Genomic DNA, 12834 nt, shown 5'->3' with positions numbered 1-12834 from the left:
AATTTCAGCACCAAATAGGCATCTTCATAATAACATATGAAGCCCTCAAACGGTGAGAGAAGCACAGAGTACGAGTGTCTGCTCGTAAGTGTGAGTTATTTCAAAACTCAGTGGAGTACTTAGGGTACAGGGTAGACAAAGATGGTTTACACTGACCAAGGGAAAACTGGATGCAATCAGAAATGCACCCACTCCTAGGAATGTCACTGAACTTCGTTCATTCTTGGGTCTTTTGAACTATTATGGGAAGTTCCTATCAAATTTAGCTATAGTATTACATCCACTGAATGAACTATTGAAAAAACAGATCCATTGAAACTGGTCAAAAGAATGCGATACAGCATTCAAGGAGTGTTAAAGCAAATTGGTAGTGAGCACCATGTTAGTTCACTATGACATATCTAAGGAGATTAAGCCAGCATGTGATGCCTCTCCGAATGGTGTTGGGGCAGTGATCTCTCATGTATCACGTAGTGGGGAGGAGAGACCAATTGCTTTTACTTTACGCACTCTCTGTGCCAGTGAGAGTAATTACGCAAAAATTGAAAGGGAAGCTTTGGCATTAATTTTTGGGGTCAAAGAAGTTTCACAAATACTTGTATGATCGTAAGTTTACCATCGTTATGGACCATAATCCCTTAATAGCAATCCTCCATCCAAAGTCCCCAGTTACAACATTAGCTGCAGCCCAAATGCAGAGATGGGCTTTGATTTTGTCAGCATATACATATGATATTGAATACAGACAATCAGCTGATCACAGTAATGCTGATGCAATGTCTAGATTGCCTTCCCCATCACAAGTTACACCCGATAGGGAAGAAGTATTATATTTTTCATACATTGATGAACTGCCAGTCACAGCTCAAGAGATTGGTAGAGCAACTAAACGTGACCCAGTGATGTCAAAGGTGTATGAGTAAATTGCAAAAGGTGTACAAAGATACACATCCATTCTTCATTCATAGGAATGAATTATCAGTCGATAAAGATTGTATCATGTGGGGTGCAAGAGTGGTTATACCAGATAAATTCAGGTCCAAATTATTAGGAGACCTCCATGACCAGCACCTGGGAATGTGCTTGACCAAGAGTTTTGCACGCAGTTATTTATGGTGGCCAGGCCTTGATAACGATATAGAGTACATCGTGAGTCAGTGTACGGCATGTCAATCGGTAAGCAAGCAACCACCACCAGTACCATTACAGTCATGGAAATGGCCTCCCAGGGTGTGGCAAAGGCTACATATTGATTTTGCTGAGTTAGAAGGACAACAATTGTTCATTGTGATTGATAGCCATTCAAAGTGGGTTGAGGTGTTTCCAATGTGGAAAATAACAACAAGTAAAACATTGGACATTTTACAAAAATTATTTTCTTCATTTGGTCTTCCTGAAGAAATTGTTTCGGATAATGGACCACAATTTTGTTCAGAAGAATTTGCACAATTCACGAGCAAAAATGGTGTGAAACATACCAAGGTTCCACCATACCATCCTGCCTCGAATGGTGCAGCAGAGCGCACTGTACAAATTGCAAACATGCCCTCTTAAAACAAATGTTAGATCCAAATCCAAGGAACAACAGTTGTCATTGGATCACAAATTGGCTAATTTTTTGATTACATATCGAAATACTCCTCATACAACTACTGGTTGAACACCAGCAGAGTTGTTTCTCAAACGACAGCCACGAACCAGATTCTCGTTGTTAAAGCCAAATTTGGCACAGTCCGTAGAAGAGACACAAGTAAGACAGAAAATGAATCATGATAGAGGTAGAGTAAAAGAGAGAAGTGTGAAATTAAACCAGAAGGTGAGAGTGAAGAACCATGACCATAAATGATTAAAGTGGTTACTGGGAAGAGTGGTGAAGATATGTGGTCCTCGCACATATTTGGCAAAGATGTTTGATAATGGACAGGTTAGGTTTGTTCATATTGATCATATTTTCCCTGCAGACATGGAAGGAGTTGAAGGTGGGAATGAATCAATTATTTCTGACGCATCAGACAGTTTTGATATACCAGTAGCAAATCCTAAATCCAATGAACTGGAAACAAATCCAGGAGAGAATCAGAATGAAAGTCTGAGTCCGAGTCAGGAAAAAAAAGAGCCTGAAGTTAGAGTGAGTTCAAATGAAAATCAAGGCAATTCCATGGAGAAAAATGTTCTTCAGGATGAGCCTCGAATGAATGTGAAATCGACACCATGGAAGGTTCTGTTCAAGAGCAAAGGTATCCTCTTCAAAACAGAAAACAAGTGGTAAAGTTTAATTTGTAAATAAGGAAAAAAAAAGTTTATATCCTGTGTTATGTATAAACATGAAAGTTGTGTCTGATATTTGTTATAATAACTTCTTCATTAAGGAGGGAGAAGTGTAATGTCTGTAAGCTTGTAATGTTTGTAGCTCCACACTGTGGATGTGGACGTATTGTGTACTGCAATTGCACAGTTAATAATTAAACAGAACCAGGCAGATTCCAGGAGGCTTCCGAGAGAGCTGCCTGCCATGTAGGAAACTGTGTGTGCTGTGTTCTGTGAATATATCACAGAATTCGACCTATGGCGCCATGAAAACATACTTCGAACGTTTCAGCCTGAGTCCCACTTTGTCCAGACGACGCAGAATCTCTTCCAGATTGTGCAGGTGCTCGGCAGTGTCACGACCTGTGACTAGGATGTCATCTTGGAATACCATGGTCCTGGGAATGGATTTCAATAGGCTCTCCATGTTTCTCTGAAATATGGCTGTTGCTGAATGAATGCCAAAAGTTCACCTGTTGTAAATAAGTCCTTTGTGTGTGTTGATGTAAGTTTCTTTTGATGATTCAACCAGTTCCTGTGTCATGTAGGCCGATGTTAGATCCAATTTGGTGAACGATTTTCCCCAGGCTAGCATTGCAAACAGGTCATCAGCTTTCAGTAGCATGTACAGATCTTGATTCAAAACTTGGTTGATCGTGACCTTGTAGTCTCCACAAATCCTGACCGTGCCGTCTCTCTTTAACACCGGAACAATGGGGCTGGCCCATTCATTAAATTCCACTGGTGAGATGACCCGCTCACGTTGTAGCCTGTCCAATTCAAGTTTGACCTTTTCTCTCATCATGTGCGTAATCGCCCGGGCTTTGTGATGGATGGGCCTTGCGTCTGGACCTGGGTGAATCTGCAACTTGGTTCCCTTGAAGCTGCCAATTCCCGGTTCAAACAGTGAAGGAAATTTGCTCAGCACTTGAGCATACAAATCATCATCCGCTGATGACAAAGCTTTGATAGCGTACCATTTCCATTTTATTTTCTCGTTCCATCTCCTGCCGAATAACGATGGGCCATTGCCCGGGATAATCCATAATGGTAGATCATGAACCGCACCCTCATACGACACTCTTACTGCTGCACTACCGATCACTGGTATGAGTTCTTTGGTGTCGGTATGCAACTTCGCATTTATCGGACTCAGCTTGGGTCTCTCTGCTTTGGTCCCACTCAGCTTTTTGAAAGTCCTCTGGCTCATTATCGATTGACTCTCAACCGTGTCTAATTCCATGGATACCAGTACGCATTTTAATTTTACCTCCATCATTATCGGTTGGCTCTTTGTTAGTAATTTTACCTCTATCATTATCGTTTGGCTCTTTGTTAGGAACGCATGTATGCTATACACTTCCTCCTCGGAGCTCTCAAATGCCTCGGGCTGATTCGCCAGATACACACTGGATTGATCATCATCCACGTGGTGTGTCATAGCTTGCTTGCTCCGCTGTAGACACGTCCGCTGAAGATGCCCCGCTTCGCACACCCTCTGCATACATACTGCCTGAAGCGACACTGAGGGAGTCGGTGGTCAGTGATTGCCCCCGCAACGCCAAAATGTTGAGCTCGGATTTGTGCTAGATGGTGAGCTTTGAGCGGCTCCCGGCCTTGCAGACGCAGTTGAGTAGGCCTGCCAGGTGCAGCTCTGCTGGCCGTCGATGCAATTTTGTACACAGTACTTGCCGTGGAGTTCCTGTTTTGTGGCGATATCTGCTTCATGGTTTTCTGCATGGACATGCAAGCCTGGGCGATGGTGATAACCTTGCTGAGGTCCGGCGTCTCCGCAGCCAGCAGCTTACTTAAGATTGCCTTGTGGTTGACTCCAATCACGAAAAAGTCAAGCAGAATGTCTTCCAATGCTTGCCAAAATTTGCAAGGCTCTGCGAGACGTCTCAGGTCGGCAACAAATACTGCTACGTCCTGGCCTTCTGGACGAATGTGCGTATTGAAGCGATATCTGGATATGAGGATTCCTTCCTTGGGTTTAAGGTGTTCCCGAACTAAAGCACACAGTTCTTTGTAATCCTTTTCTGTAGTAAGAGTGGGTGAGAGCAGATTCTTGATGAGTGCATAGGTCGTGAGGCCACAGACGGTGAGAAGAACTGCCATGAGCTTTTCTGCATCATGATCTTTGTTTAGGTCGTTTGCCATGAAATACTGGTCACGATCCATGAAATCTCCCCAATCCCTTCCCTCATTGAATCTATCGAGAATTCCAACAGTACTCAAATCGTGCAATGCTCGCCATACTTTAACATGGGTACATATTTGCCTCGTCGCCAGTTGTGGTGTATGAAATGATACAATGAATGCCGTTAAATAGTTGGGAATCTTTCAGGTTTAGGCAGAGAAAAACAAGGTAACTCTCCAGTAGGAGGCAATTAGCAGCTAGTTAAAACCAGTTCTGTAAACAACTGACCAGTAGTGAGTCACCTGACCTAGATACAGTTTAAAAAGAGGCAGCTCGTGCAGAGCACGGAGTGCAGCAGCAAAGAGTGGCATTCGTGAGTTTGGTAAGTGGTTAGGTTTTAAGGGTTATTCTCTTTAAACCATTTGGAGCCTGGAGTAAATTGTTAGTGGTAATTGCCAGTAGCTTCTAAGTAAGTAGCAGTTTAATTTAAAGGGGAAAAGTTAAATATTTGGGAATCTTTCAGGTTTAGGCAGAGAAAAACAAGGTAACACTCAGTAGGAGGCAATTAGCAGCTAGTTAAAACCAGTTCTGTGAACAACTGACCAGTAATGAGTCATCTGACCTAGATACAGTTTAAAAAGAGGCAGCTCGTACAGAGAACGGAGTGCAGCAGCAAAGAGTTGCATTCGTGAGTTTGGTAAGTGGGTGAGTTCAGGCAAGTGAGGGTGGCAGGTGCTGTTTTGTCTTGTTTTTCCTACCAGTGCTGACACGAGAGCAGCTGATAAGGAGTGCGAGAGTAGGAGACGGAGGCCCAGAGACCAGCCCAACCAGCTGCAGACAAAGATAGAGGGGGTGCGAAATCGAGAGGTGACATCACAGCCAAGCTGGTAAGTGGTTGGCTGTTCGACTGGTAAGTATAACTCTTTTAGACTGACTTTTAGATTGGTTTAATTGGCAGCGAACTACTAAGTAGCTGTTTGGTGCTTAAGTAAATTTTAGTAAGTAAATTAATTTAAGGGTTAAGTCATGGCAGGAGAGCTCGGAAACGTGTCATGCTCCTCCTGTGCTATGTGGGAAGTCAGGGACACTTCCTGACTACTATGTGTGCGAGAAGTGTGTCCAACTGCAGCTCCTGACAGACTGCATGACGGCACTGGAGCTGCGGATGGACTCACTCTGGAGCATGCGCGATGCTGAGAATGTTGTGGATAGCACACTTAATGAGTTGGTCACATCGCAGATAAGGGTTAGGACAGATAGTGAATGGGTGACCAAGAGACAAGGCAAGTGCAGGAATGTAGTGCAGGAGTCCCCTGCGGTCATCTCCCTCCAAAACAGATATACCGTTTTGGATACTGTTAGGGGAGATGACTTACCAGGGGAAAGCACCAGCAGCCAGATTCATGCCACCATGGGTGGCTCTGCTGCACAGAAGGGTGGGAAAAAGAGTGGGAGAGCTATAGTGATAGGGGATTCTATTGTAAGGAGAATAGATAGGAGTTTCTTCGGCCGCAACCGAGACTCCAGGATGGTATGTTGCCTCCCTGGTGCAAGGGTCAAGGATGTCTCGGAGTGGCTGCAGAGCATTCTGGAGAGGGAGGGTGAACAGCCAGTTGTTGTGGTACATGTAGGTACCAACGATATAGGTAAGAAGCGGGAAAAGTCCTACAAGCTGAATTTAGGGAGCTAGGAGTTAAATTAAAAAGTAGGACCTCAAAGGTAGTAATCTCTGGATTGCTAACAGTGCCATGTGCTAATCAGAGTAGAGGGAGCAGGATAGTTCGAATAAATATGTGGTTTGAGCAGTGGTGCAAGAGGGAGGGATTCAAATTCCTGGGACATTGGAACCAGTTCTGGGGGAAGTGGGACCTGTACAAAAGGGACGGTCTACACTTGGGCAGGACTGGAACTGATGTCCTGGGGGTAACATTTGCTAATGCAGTTCGGGAGTGTTTAAACTAATATGGCAGGGGGATGGGAACCTATGCAGCGAGATAGGGCGAAGTAATATGCAGTCAGAAACAGATGGTAGAAAGGTAAAAAGCAACAGTGGAAGGTTGAGTAAGCAAAGGCAAGAAACAAAAAGGGCCACACTACATCATAATTCTAAAAGGAAAAAGTGTGTTAAAAAAACAAGCCTGAAGGCTTTGTGTCTTAATGCAAGGAGTATCCGTAATAAAGTGGATGAATTAACTGTGCAAATAGACTTTAATAGATATGATGTGATTGGGATTACAGAGACATGGCTCCAGGATGATCAGGGGACTAGGAGAAATTTAGAACTCAGCAGAGAAGGACAAAGGGTTTGATTAGGGCAGGGAAAATAGAGTACGAGAGGAAGCTTGCAGGGAACATTAAAACGGACTGCAAAAGCTTCTATAGATATGTAAAGAGAAAAAGGTTAGTAAAGACAAACGTAGGTACCCTGCAGTCAGAATCAGGGGAAGTCATAACTGGGAACAAAGAAATGGCAGACCAATTGAACAAGTACTTGATTCGGTATTCACTAAGGAGGACACAAACAACCTTCCGGTTATAAAAGGGGCCAGAGGATCTAGTAAGAAGGAGGAACTGAGGGAAATCCTTATTAGTCGGGAAATTGTGTTGTGGAAATTGATGGGATTGAAGGCCGATAAATCCCCAGGGCCTGATGGTTTGCATCCCAGAGTACTTAAGGAGTGGGAAAGCATTCAGAAAATTCCGCTAAATATGACAGTCATTTTCCAACATTCCATTGACTCTGGATCAGTTCCTATGGAGTGGAGGGTAGCCAATGTAACCCCACTTTTTAAAAAAGGAGGGAGAGAGAAAACAGAGAATTATAGACCGGTCAGCCTGACATCAGTAGTGGGTAAAATGATGGAATCAGTTATTAAGGATGTCTTAGCAACGCATTTGAAAAGAGGTGACATGATATGTCCAAGTCAGCATGGATTTGTGAAAGGGAAATCATGCTTGACAAATCTTCTGGAATTTTTTGAGGATGTTTCCAGTAGAGTGGACAAGGGAGAACCAGTTGATGTGGTGTATTTGGACTTTCAGAAAGCTTTCGACAAGGACCCACGCAAGAGATTAATGTGCAAAGTTAAAGCACATGGGATTGGGGGTAGTGTGCTGACATGGATTGTGAACTGGTTGGCAGACAGGAAGCAAAGAGTCGGAGTAAATGGGTACTTTTCAGAATGGCAGGCAGTGACTAGTGGGGTACCGCAAGGTTCTGTGCTGGGGCCCCAGCTATTTATAATATACATTAATGATTTAGATGAACGAAGTGTAATACCTCCAAGTTTGCAGATGACACTAAACTGGATGGCGGTGTGAGCTGTGAGGAGGATGCTAAGAGGCTGCAGGGTGACTTGGACAGATTAGGTGTGTGCGCAAATGCATGGCAGATGCAGTACAATGTGGATAAATGTGAGGTTGTCCACTTTGGGGGCAAAAGCACGAAGGCAGAATATTATCTGAATGGTGGCAGATTAGGAAAAAGGGAGGTGCAACGAGACCTGGGTGTCATGGTACATCAGTCATTGAAATTTGTCATGCAGGTACAGCAGGCGGTGAAAAGGCAAATGGTATATTGGCCTTCATAGCTAGGGGTTTTGAGTATAGGAGCAGGAAGGTGTTACTGCATTTGTACAGGCCCTTGGTGAGGCCTCACCTGGAATATTGTATTCAGTTTTGGTCACCTAATCTGAGGAAGGACGTTCTTGCTATTGAGGGAGTGCAGCGAAGATTCAACTGATTCCCGGCATGGCTGGACTGACATATGAGGAGAGACTGGATCGACTGGGCCTTTATTCACTGGAGTTTAGAAGGATGAGAGGAGATCTCAGAGAAACATATAAAATTCTGACAGCACTGGACAGATTAGATGCAGGAAGAATGTTCCTGGTGTTCGGGAAGTCCGGAACCAGGGGACACAATCTAAGGATAAGGGGTAAGCCATTTAGGACTGAGATGAGGAGAAACTTCTTCACTTAGAGAGTTGTTAACCTGTGGAATTCCCTACCGCAGCGAGTTGTTGATGCCAGTTCATTGGATATATTCAAGAGGGAGTTATATATGGCCCTTATGGCTAAAGGGATCAAGGGGTGTGGAGAGAAAGCAGGAAAGGGGTACTGAGGTGAATGTTCAGCCATGATCTTCTTGAATGGTGGTGCAGGCTCGAAGGGCCGAAAGGCCTACTCCTGCACCTATTTTCTATGTTTCTATATTTCTATGTTTCATCCTGTGTCTTTTGAATATAACTACTGGTGGATCCCCATTTAAACAGTTCCAACTATCGAGATGACTGCTCCTTAAGACGCAACGCTCCCGATCCGTTTAACCGTTTATATTTATACTTCGCAACATAGGTTAGAATCGCAACTCCCGAAATTTTCAATTGTTCAAAAGAATCATCAAAAAGCTGTCTCGCCATATCCCGGACGAGCCCCAAGATTTCTAAATATCTGGCATTAAGTTGACAGCAAGACTGATTCTTTTAAAACAATTTGGAATAGTTTATTAAACACACACACATACACATTTATCAGCAGTCGTCAGCTATCCTACAGATCGACTTAGTTACAACAGATACAATGTTACAATAATGATTTATAAAAAGGTATATGTCACTTTCCGCTGGCTGGCTGGCTGATTACACGGCCTGATGTTTCGGCTGGTCTTGAGTAGGTGGTTTGCCGTGTGCTCAGGAGAGAAGGAGAGAGAGAGAAGTCTTTGACTTGAGTTCTTATACCTCTCAAAGCCATTGTTTCTCAGAAAGCCTCAGGATTGGATTCAGGTTCCAGGGCAGTTCCTTATTGACTCTCCTCACACATGTGTCTGTCTGGAGGACCGGCTCATTCCTTGATTTGGTCAATGGCTTTCCAATACACACCTTTAAGCTCTGTCCAGCCAGAATACAAAATACACACAGAACACGCTGGAGGCCTGTGAGTGTCCATTTTGTCTCTTTCAAAATTGCCTTTTCGTATCACCTCATTTTTAACATTTATACATACACAGAATCAATTTTATCATTAATAAGCACTTTTATTGTGACATCAGGTTATGTATCAAATTCAGCACTGGACTGGTCATCATCAACAATATGATGAGCAGCAGCACGCTTGCTCAGTTGTGGGCTCATTTTCTGTAGATGTCCCACTTTCGAACAACCATTACAGGAGTGTTGTTTAAACCAACACTGATGAGATCGATAATTGCCCCCACAATGCCAACAAGGTGAACTCAGCTTCATACCGGTTTCACGTAAACAGTTGGTTTGGCATTGCCATGAGCAGCTTTGCCAGAAGACGACACAATCTTGTTTACAGTACCTGCTGTGGAGCTCCGACCTTTTGCTGATATCTGTCTCAAGTTCTCATCAATCATCATGCATGCCTGGGCAATCGTGATGGTCTTTTTCAAGTCCAGTTTCTCGTTGACTAATAATTTGCAAAGACTCACATCATGGTTGATGCCTATCATGAAAAAGTCTCTCAACATGTCTTCCAACGTGTTCCCAAACTTATGCAGCTCAGCAAGACGTTGTAGGTCGGTGGAAAATCCCGACATGCCCTGGCCCTCAGCACGGACATACATGTAGAAGCGATAGCATGAGATCATGATCCCTTCCTTCGGCTTTAGATGGTCACGCACCAAATCACACAATTCTTCATAAGATTTGGAAGTTGGACATAAAGGTGAGAGAAGGTTCTTCATGATAAAAACATGAGAACATAAGAAATAGGAGCAGGAGAAGGCCATGCAGCCCCTCGAGCCTGCTCTGCCATTTAATACGATCATGGCTGAACCGATCATGGACTCAGGTCCACTTCCCTGCCCGCTTTCCATAACCTCTTATTCCCTTATTGTTTAAGAAACTGTCTATTTCTGTCTTAAATGTATTCAATGTCCCAGCTTTCACAGCTCTCTGAGGCAGTGAGACAGATCCACAACCCTCTGAGGGAAGAAATTTCTCCTCATCTCAGTTTTAAATTGGCGGCCCCTTATTCTAAGTTCTAGTTCTAGTCTCCCCTGTCAGTGGAAACATCCTCTCTGCATCCACCTTGTCAAGCCCCATCATAATCTTATACGGTTCAATAAGATCACCTCTCATTCTTCTGAATGCCAATGAGTAGAGGCCCACCTACTCCACCTTTCCTCATAAGTCAACCCTCTCATCTCTGGAATCACCCTTGTGAACCTTTTCTGAACTGCCTCCAAAGCAAGTATATCCTTTCATAAATATGGAAACCAAAACTGCACGCAGTATTCCAGGTGTGGCCTCACCAATACCCTGTACAACTATAGCAAGACTTCCCTGCTTTTATACTCCATCCCCTTTGCAATAAAGGCTAAGATTCCATTGGCCTTCCTGATCACTGAACTTCCTGATGATGATGCTGTAAACCTTCTGACCACAGACCGTGAGGAGAACCACCCGGCGACGGACTGCATCAGCCTCCTCCTCTATTTTGTTGGCAAAAAAATATTGATCCAGGCAGTCGACAAAATCTGCCCAATCTCACCATTCACGAATTTGTGCAGAATTCCAATAGTGCCCATTGTAAATACGCAAGTTCTTAGTTTACCTCGTCACCAATGTAATAACACAAGTATCTTATTATTATCAACGGTGTACCTGATCTCTTTTATTCACGCCTTGGATAAGTACAAGATCCAACTTGCTGTATTGCCTGAATGACATCCGACAGCGGCGCCCTCTGGTGTCTGGTGACCCCAAGCATAAATATATTACAATTGCCTCGCATATGTTCATTTCAAATCTGGCCAGCTCTGAATTCATCTATCATTTTTTATTGCACAAATGCCATATTTGGGTGATGACATCATTTAGTTCCCATTCATTTGGATGGCAGGAAGTGAGGAAATGAATGACATTCTCCAGAATTTTATCTTGGAGGCAGAAAGGGCGAGGCTAGAAAGCATTTCAAAACTCCATTTCCCATCCGCGGGCAGGTAGGCCTGCGGCACTAGGCCACAGAAAAGGGGGTGGGAAGGGGGGGAAATCAGAGGCTGGAGGAGGTTCAGGGCCAGAGGAGGATTGGGACTGGAGGAAGATCAGGGCCAGAGGAGGATTGGGACTGGAGGAAGATCAGGGCCAGAGGAGGATCAGGACTGGAGGAGGATCAGGGCTAGAGGAGGATTGGGACTGGAGGAGGATCAGGACTGGAGAAGGATCAGGGACTGGAGGAGGATTGGGAGTGGAGGAGGATTGGGAGCGGAGGAGGATCAGGGTCTGGAGGATGATCGGGACTGGAGGAGGATCGGGACTGAAGGAAGATTGGGACTGGGTGAGGAGCGGGACTGGGGAGGGATCAGGGCCGGAGGAGGATTGGAACTGGAGGAGGATTGGGACTGGAGGAGGATCAGGACTGGAGGAGGATCAGGGCTGGAGGAGGATTGGGACTGGCGGAGGATTGGGCCTGTAGGAGGATCGAGACTGGAGGAGGATCGGGACTGGAGGAGGATCGGGACTGGAGGAGGATCAGGACCGGAGAAGGAGCAGGACTGGAGGAGGATCAGAGACTGGAGGAGGAGAGGGTCTGGAGGAGGATCAGGGACTAGAGGAGAATTGGGACTGGAGGATGATCAGGGACTGGAGGAGGATTGAGACTGGATGAGGATCAGGGCTGGAGGAGGATTGGGACTGGAGGAGGATCAGGGCTGGAGGAGAATTGGGACTGGAGGAGAATTGGGACTAGAGGAGGATTGGGACTGGAGCAGGATCAGGAGTGGAGGACGATTGGGACTGGAGGAAGATCAGGACTGGAGGAGGATTGGGACTGGATGAGAATCAGGGCCAGATGAGGATCAGAGACTGGAGGAGGATCAGGACTGGAGGAGGATCGGGACTGGAGGAAGATTGGGACTGGAGGAGGATCAGGGCTGGAGGAGGATCAGGGACCGGAGGAGGATCAGGGCTGGAGGAGGATTGGGACTGGAGGAGGATCAGGGCCAGAGGAGGATCAGGGACTGGAGGAGGATCAGGACTGGAGGAGGATTGGGACTGGAGGAGGATCAGGACTGGAGGAGGTTTGGGACTGGAGGAGGATCAGGACTGGAGGAGGATCAGGGATTGGAGGAGGATTGGGACTGGAGGAGGATCAGGACTGGAGCAGGATCAGGACTGGAAGAGGATTGGGACTGGAGGAGGATCGGGACAGGAGGAGGATCGGGACTGGAGGAGGATCAGGACCGGAGGAGGAGCAGGACTGGAGGAGGATCAGAGACTGGAGGAGGAGCGGGACTGGAGGAGGATCAGGGACTAAAGGAGGATTGGGATTGGAGGAGGATCAGGGACTGGAGGAGGATTGAGACTCGAGGAGGATCAGGGATGGAGGAGGATTGGGACTGGAGGAGGAATCGAACTAGAGGAG

The sequence above is a fragment of the Pristiophorus japonicus genome, unplaced genomic scaffold (genome assembly GCF_044704955.1).
Source record: "Pristiophorus japonicus isolate sPriJap1 unplaced genomic scaffold, sPriJap1.hap1 HAP1_SCAFFOLD_542, whole genome shotgun sequence".
In the NCBI taxonomy this organism is placed as follows: domain Eukaryota; kingdom Metazoa; phylum Chordata; class Chondrichthyes; family Pristiophoridae; genus Pristiophorus; species Pristiophorus japonicus.
This window is presented reverse-complemented; position numbering follows the sequence as displayed.